Raw genomic sequence first — 8,363 nt, forward strand, 5'->3', positions numbered from 1 at the left:
ACAAGGATCATAACTGAACTTTCTTATTTTTTCCAACTAAACCTATACACAAATATTAGGCAATAAGAAACTGATTTTAAAACCAAGAGCTTTGGTAAAGAACCCAGTTGATTCTTGCTTATGTAAACATAAAGAAAAAAATATTTTATTAGGAATATTTCTCCTCAGCCAAGTTATCGAATTTAGCATGCAGTGAAATAATAAATATATTCTCCAAGAACATCTCTATGATTGAAATGTATCTATCAAACTATATCATGTGTGCATGCATGCTATGTCCCTTTAGTCGTGTCCAGCCTTGCAATCCTATGGACCGTAGCCCAAATGATCAAGATACATCACACACCTGCAATTCTATGATTTCTAAGTGCCTCATCTTCATTTGTTAAAACAGGTATTTTATTCCATAAAATTACTATTAACATAAAAATTTAAAAGATGTGGCAGGTTTTAGCAAAAGTGAATATACATATGTAAATAAGGTAATCATGAGTATGAAATTTATTTCATCATGGATAACTTGATGATAATATTAACATATGTAATAATTTAAATAACTGGAACCTTATCCAGGATCTTTTTCTAAATTTGGATGAAAGCTTAAGAGAAATTGCTTAATTGCTAATAGATAAAAATACATAAGGTATTAATATATATTAAATAAAGCACTCATACCTTTGAGAATCAATGTCATACATTAAATTATGTCCCTGCAAAAGATATGTTGCTATGATTCATACAGTCAAAGGCTTTGGCATAGTCAATAAAGCTTAAGTAGATGCTTTTCTGGAACTCTGTCAGTTTTTCAATGATCCAACAGATGTTGGCAATTTGGTCTCTGGTTCCTCTGCCTTTTATAAATACAGCTTAACATCTAGAAGTTCATGGTTCACATACTGTTGAAGCCTGGCTTGGAGAACTTTGAGCACTACTTTACTACCATATGAGACGAGTGCAATTGTGCAGTAGTTTGAACATTCTTTGGTACTGCCTTTCTTTGGGATTGGAATGAAAACTGACCTTTTCCAGTCCTGTGGCCACTGCTGACTTTTCCAAATTTGCTGGCCTGTTGAGTGAAGCATTTTCACAGCATCATCTTTTAGGACTTGAAATAGTTGAACTGGAATTCCATCACCTCCACCAGCTTTATTCCTAGTGATGTTTTCTAAGGCCAACTTGACTTCACATTCCAGGATGTCCATCTCTAGGTGAGTGATCACATCACTGTGATTATCTGGGTCATGAAGATCTTTTTTGTGTAGTTCTGTATTCCTGCCATATTTTCTTAATATCCTCTACTTCTGTTAGGTCCATACCATTTCTGGCCTTTCTTGTGCCCATCTTTGCATAAAGTGCTCCCTTGGTATCTCTAATTTTCATGAAGAGAGCTCCAGTCTTTCCTTTTCTATTGTTTTCCTCTATTTCTTTGCACTGATCACTGAGGAAGGCTTTCTTATCTCTCCATGCTATTCTTAGGAACTCTCCATTCATATGGGTATATCTTTCCTTGTCTTGTTTGTTTTTCACTTCTCTTCTTTTCTCAATTATTTTTAAGTCCTCAGACAACCATTTTGCCTTTTTTGCATTTCTTTTTCTTGGGGATGGTCTTTATTACTGCCTCCTGTACAATGATAGGGACCTCTGACCATAGTTCTTCAGGCACTTTGTCTATCAGATCTCATCCTTTGAATATGTTTGTCACTTCCACTGTATAATTGTAAGGGATTTGATTAAAGAAATGCGAATACCAGACCGTCTGACCTGCCTCCTGAGAAATCTGTATTCAGGTCAAGAAGCAACAGTTAGAACTCTACGTGGAACAACAGACTGGTTCCAAATTGGGAAAGGAGTATGTCAAGGCTGTATATTGTCACCCTGCTTATTTAACTTGTATGCAGAATACATCATGTGAAATGCCAGGCTAGTTGAAGCACAAGCTGGAATCAAGATTGCCAGGAGAAATATCAGATATGCAGATGACACCACCCTTATGGCAGAAAGCAAAGAACTAAAGAGCTTCTTGGCAAATGTGAAAGAGGAGAGTGAAAAAGTTGGCTTAAAGCTCAACATTCAGAAAACTAAGATCATGGCATCTGGTCATATCACTTCATGGCAAATAGATGGGGAAACAATGGAAATACTGTGAGACGATATTTGGAGGGCTCCAAAATCACTGCTGATGGTGACTGCAGCCTTGAAATTAAAAGACATTTGCTCCTTGGAAGAAAAGCTATGATCAAACTAGACAGTATATTAAAAAAACTCAGACATTATTTTCCTAACAAAGGTCCAGCTAGTCAAAGCTAAGCTTTTTCCAGGGGTCATGTGTGGATATGAAAGTTGGACTATAAAGAAAACTGAGCACCAAAGAATTGACCCTTTTGAACTGTGGTGTTGGAGAAGATTCTTGAAAGTATCTTGGAGTGCAAGGAGATCCAACCAGTCCATCCTAAAGGAAATCAGTCCTGAATATTCATTGGAAGGACTGATGTTGAAGCTGAAACTCCAATACTTTGGCCACCTGATGCGAAAAGCTGACTCATGGGAAAAGACTCTGATACTGTGAAAGACTGAAAGTGGAAGAAAGGAATGACCTACGATGATATGGTTGGATGGCATCACCGACTCGATGGACATGAGTTTGAGTAAACTACAGGAGTTGGTGATGGAGAGGGAAGCCTGGTGTGGTGTAGTCCATGGGGTCCCAAAATGTCAGACATGACTGAGCTACTGAACTGAACTGAAAAAGATGTTATAGTCGTAACTTTTCTTACCACAGAATGTGATCTAATTTGAAAATGGGTCATTGTAAGCAAGACAAAGACAGAGGATGAGAGCTACTCTCAGAAGCTAGAAAAAGGCACAAAGTGTCCCTCTGCAACTGTGAAAGGAAGCATGATGCTGCTTGAATTTGTGCTTATAGCCTTCAGAAACTTGAGATAATATATTTCCACTGTTTTAAGCCACCAAATTGTGGCCTTTTGTTTGGACAACTCCCAGAAAACTAAAACAATTGCCAGAAAATTTGGATATCAGATATTATTAGAGTAATATATCATTACTTCAATAATTCATGTATACTTGCCATATTGAGTTTGAGATAAATTGTGCCAATGGTATTGCATTCAAGTATTTAAACTCTAGAAAGTAAAAATGGAATAAATGATATTTCAGTCATTCTAGAAGTATTTATCCAATATCTTGCTCATGTCCAGCCTGTTTTAAGAGCTTGGAATACAGAGGTGGACAATATCTGCTCCAATGTTTGTTCTATGATAGAAGATTTTGGAAAGGCTGACAGAAAACACATATAAAATAAACAATAACAACAAATAACATTAGACTTATTTTAACTAGTAATAAGTCCTATGGAGTTCAGTCAATCAAAGGAATGTCATCAAAGGAGTTCTGAAGGTGCAAATGCCTTTCTATTTTATTTAGAGCAGTAAACAAAGTTTTCTTTATAACAGTAGCAATTGAGCAGACACTCAACTGAAGGAAGTGGGGGAAATAATCATGCATCAATCTGGAAAATAATTTTTGGAAGAAAAAACAGGAAGTGTCTCAAGTTTGGAGAGAGCAAGAGTGTGACTGGAACAGAGTTTGAAATAGAAGTTGGGGACTGGGGCCACTGGGAGATGATAAAGAGCCAACGTTCATGGCCTCAGCTATGGTAAGAACTTTAGCTAATTTTAGATGAGATGCAATTGGTGGGTTTTGAAAACAGTAAAATAGCATCCTTTGTATGTTATAAGGATCACTTTTGGAACTTCCCTAGTGGTCCTGTGGTTAAAAATCTGCCTTGCAATGTAAGAGAGAAGGGTTCAATCCTTAGCCAAGGAACTAAGAGTCCACATGCCAGGGAACAACTAAGTCAGAGCTGCAACAACTGAGCCCACAAGCCACAAATAGAGAGTCTATATGCTGCAACAAAAGGTCTGGCATGTCACAACAAATTTCCTGCATGCCTCATATAAGACCCAACACAGCCAAATAAAGTATTTTTAAAAAACTTCACTTTCATTCATTACAATGTAGAGCCCAGGGTACAGGGGGAGAAGCAGAGAGAATATTGGAGGGCTATTACAAAAGTTAATGTTTTGTGAGCTGAAAATAGCCCCCCAAATATTCATGTCCTAATGCATGAAACCTGTGACTATTACTCTATGTGACAAAAAAGGCTTTACAGATGTAATGAAGTTAAAGATGTTGAGATAAAAATGATTATAGATTATTTGAGTGGGACAAATAAAATCCCAAGAGTCCTTGTAACAGAGGTATCATGATATTCAAGTCAAAGTAACAAAGAGGCATCATGATATTCAAGTCAAAGTAGAGGTCTTTGTAACAAAGAGGCATTATGATATTCAAGTCAAAGTAGAAGAGGATAATTGACAGTGAAAATATGTAGGAGCGATGTTCTTTGAGGATGATAAAAGGTGCCATGAACCAAGAAATGGAGGTGGTTATAACAAACAGAAAAGGCAAGGAAATAGACTTCCCCCTATAGCCTTCAAAGAAATCATGACCCTGACAACATCTTGGTTCCAGTGAAGTGGAATCCATTTCAGCCTTCTGATCCCCAGAACTGTAACACAGATGTTATTTTAAGTTACTAAATGTGGTAATTTACTACTTTAACAGAAGGAAACAATTTTATCATGTGAAAACTGATGTTAGAAGGATATTATACATTTAGTCAGAAGAATATAATTCTCATTATTTTTTGAAGATAATATTAGCAAGACTGACTAATGGCTTCAAAGTGATGTGAGAGAGGGGTCAAGAATAACCTTAATGTTTTAGTGTAAGCAAATTATAATTTTCAGAAACCTTAAAGGTAACAGAAAAAGCTGTCTGAGTAAGAATGGAAACCAGGAGTTCAATTTTGGATATTTCAAGTTTGAAGTATTAGATTGGAACTATTAGATTGTAATGGAGATGTGAGATAGAAAGTTGAATATGTAAGACTCAGAGTTGAGGTGGAGATGAAATTAAATTAAATTGCACATTCAGGAATAAGCATTGTGCCATATATCTTCATACATAAATATACACATAAGTTTATTGTCTCCATACATAATTATAAATACACAGTCTCCATACGCCAATACATAAATGAAAGTGAAAGCTGCTCAGTCGTGTCTGACTCTTTGCAACCCCATGGTCTATACAGTCCATGGAATTCTCCAGGCCAGAATACTGGAGTGAGTAGCTTTTCCCTTCTTCAGGTGATCTTCCCAACCCAGCGATTGAACCTAGGTCTCCCGCATTGCAGGCGGTTTTTTTACCAGCTGAGCCACAAGGGAAGCCCAAGAACACTCCAGTGGGTAGCCTATCCCTTCTCTAGGCAATCTTCCCAACCTAGGAATCGATCTGGGGTCTCAGGCATTGCAGGCAGATACTTTACCAACTGAGCTATCAGAGAAGCCCAATACATGAATATATATGCATATTATCTTTATACATAATTAAATATACTATCCAATTTAGATTCATTTAGCTTTCGCAAGGCTCAAATTAACTCATTATTTTATTGCCTGCTCCCTTTTTTTTATAAATCTGTGTCAAACAAAACTAAGAGATTTTTAAATCTAAAAAAAGGTCTACTTTGTTGCAAAGTTCATGTGTTTACTCTTTATGTTTTACTTCCTCATGTTTTACAAAGCGATTTCATTTTCCTCACACACAGTTATGAAAATGTCGGAGGTTTTGGTTCAGGGAATTTGAGGTATGATCAAGGGAAAAAGATGAGCAGGAGAGGCAATATCAGACATAAAGCTTTTCTGGAAAGATTTGGACAGATTTTCATGGTGCGAGAAATTCCTCACAGCAGGAGATTATGAGTGGTAGGCTTGGGTGATAGTAGGGGGCCACCACACAGAAGGGAAAGACAATAAGAGAACTCTGAGAAAGAGGGTACCTGAGAGTGGGCTTATGAGTGTAGGTGATGCGCTCAGTACAATGTCAGGTTATCTTTGGGTCAGAGAGCTCAAAAAGGCCACCCCAATTTAGGCTCTAACCTATGAATAGCTTGCAGATACTGGATGGGATTTCATGAGATATAAATGGGATATTTAGGCAAGCTCTAAATGGCTAAAAATCTGCTTTTTTATTAGGATTGCTTTGGAAATAATTACATGCTTTGGAAATAATTGCACATGAAAAAATTTAGCTTTAAACCAGTCAGCTTTTGAGCAAATGAGTCTTAGCCTGCAGTAAAGAAATAAACAATCTAGTAAGTGATACACAAAAGCTGTCTTTGGTTCATGTGTATGACAGTGAAAGTCGCTCAGTTGTGTCCGACTCTTTGAGACCCTATGGACTATGTATTCCATGGAATTTTTCAGGCCAGAATATTGGAGTGTCTGTTCATGTGTATAAAAGAAGAGAATATCAAATTTTAGTTCTTTTTAAAATCTGAAGATAGAAATATTTTAAATATAGATTAGAAAAATCTATAGAAATGTAAAGCAATTAATTAGAGTATTGACAGTAATGTAGGGAATAAATGTCTTAGAGAAATCCAAGTAATATTTTTGAATACTTTAGGAAAATTTTTATCTTCTGTGTATATTACTGAATACTATTATTTATAAAATTGCCTCTCTTCTCATCAACACAACTCTGAGTTCATAATATATCAGTCATCTAGTTTATGAATAATGCTCAGAATATTAATTATATTGTGAACATGCATTAATGAGTAGAATAAAATTATGTTTCCAATTTCCCGTTTGTTTTCATTCATATTAAAAATAAGCACAAAAATCAGGTAATAGCTTTAAAACTGCAATAGCTGAATTAAAGTATTCAAATGCAATAATATTCACAAATGGTATGTAACTGAGACAAAAAAAGGGGTGCAGTATAGTGTCCCTGGCATATTTTACTAATGCACACCTTTGCCTGACATACTATTGAATATCACAAACCATAATTTTTCAAAAGAATTAAAAACATCAATTTAGGTTTGCAATAAATTTCTTTAATAAGTAAAGACAGCCAAAATACAACATATCAACAATTCACAGGGCATTTTAATATTATAGAATAGCTAATCTGTAAAATCAGTTAAAGGTCATTGCTTTCAAATTAAATATCTATTTTTATAAAAAAGTATGTTTCTGTTCTCATTTTTCTCCTTTCATGACAGACTGGTAAAACTTTATGCATGGTCTACCTCCATTGCACACCTACTAGTCAGTAACCACTAGTAGAAACTACTGCTGCTGCTGCTGCTGCTGCTAAGTCGCTTCAGTCGTGCCCTATTCTGTGTGACCCCATAGAGGGCAGCCCAACAGGCTCCGCCATCCCTGGTATTTTCCAGGTAAGAATACTGGAGTAGAAACTACTAGACCATCAAATTGCTATAAAATGGATTTAGTGACACACATAGAAAGCTGTGATTCAGCAAGAAACTGCTGTATTTAAGCGTTGTTTTTTTTTTTTTTTTGGACAATAATGAAAAGTGCTGAAGTGCTACTAGTCTTTGAAGGGAAAAAAATGTGCATTTCAAGAGATAATGTCACTCTCATCCATCTGAAAATATTACCAGCATTGATATTTTTTTAAAAATCCTTCTTGTAGCCTATTTCTCATTAAATTTATATATATATACACATATATATATTTCTCCTACTGATTCTCCCTTTTATTGTTTCTCCTTGTCTTTCTTCTTTCCTCTCTGTTTGTTGCCTTTCCTTTTTTTTTTTTTTCTTTACTTTTCGCACATGCAGGCAGTGAGAGATTTCTGGTATAGAGCAAATTAAAAATGTATTCATTATTATATTTAATCAAAAATCCTTATTTTTTATCTGAAAAGTCCATTAATAAAAAAGAAATGATTTTTCACCTGTCCAATTCAGTAATATTGCAATACACTATTAATGTGAAGGAAAAGAAATAATTATAACTACCTATATTGAAAAGGCTATGGTTTTTCCACTGGTCATGTATGGATGTGAGAGTTGGACTGTGAAGAAAGCTGAGCACTGAAGAACTGATGCTTTTGAACTGTGGTATTGGAGAAGACTCTTGAGAGTCCCTTGGACTGCAAGGAGTTCTAACCAGTCCATTCTAAAGGAGATCAGCCCTGGGTGTTCTTTGGAAGGAATGATGCTAAAGCTGAAACTCCAGTACTTTGGCCACCTCATGCGAAGAGTTGACTCATTGGAAAAGACTCTGATCCTGGGAGGGATTGGGGGCAGGAGGAGAAGGGGACGACAGAGGATGAGATGGCTGGATGGCATCACCGACTTGATAGATGTGAGTTTGAGTGAACCCCGGGAGATGGTGATGGACAGGGAGGCCTGGCATGCTGCGATTCATGGGGTCTCAAAGAGTCAGACACGACTGAGTGA

The sequence above is a fragment of the Ovis canadensis genome, chromosome 16 (assembly GCF_042477335.2).
Source record: "Ovis canadensis isolate MfBH-ARS-UI-01 breed Bighorn chromosome 16, ARS-UI_OviCan_v2, whole genome shotgun sequence".
In the NCBI taxonomy this organism is placed as follows: Eukaryota; Metazoa; Chordata; class Mammalia; order Artiodactyla; family Bovidae; genus Ovis; species Ovis canadensis.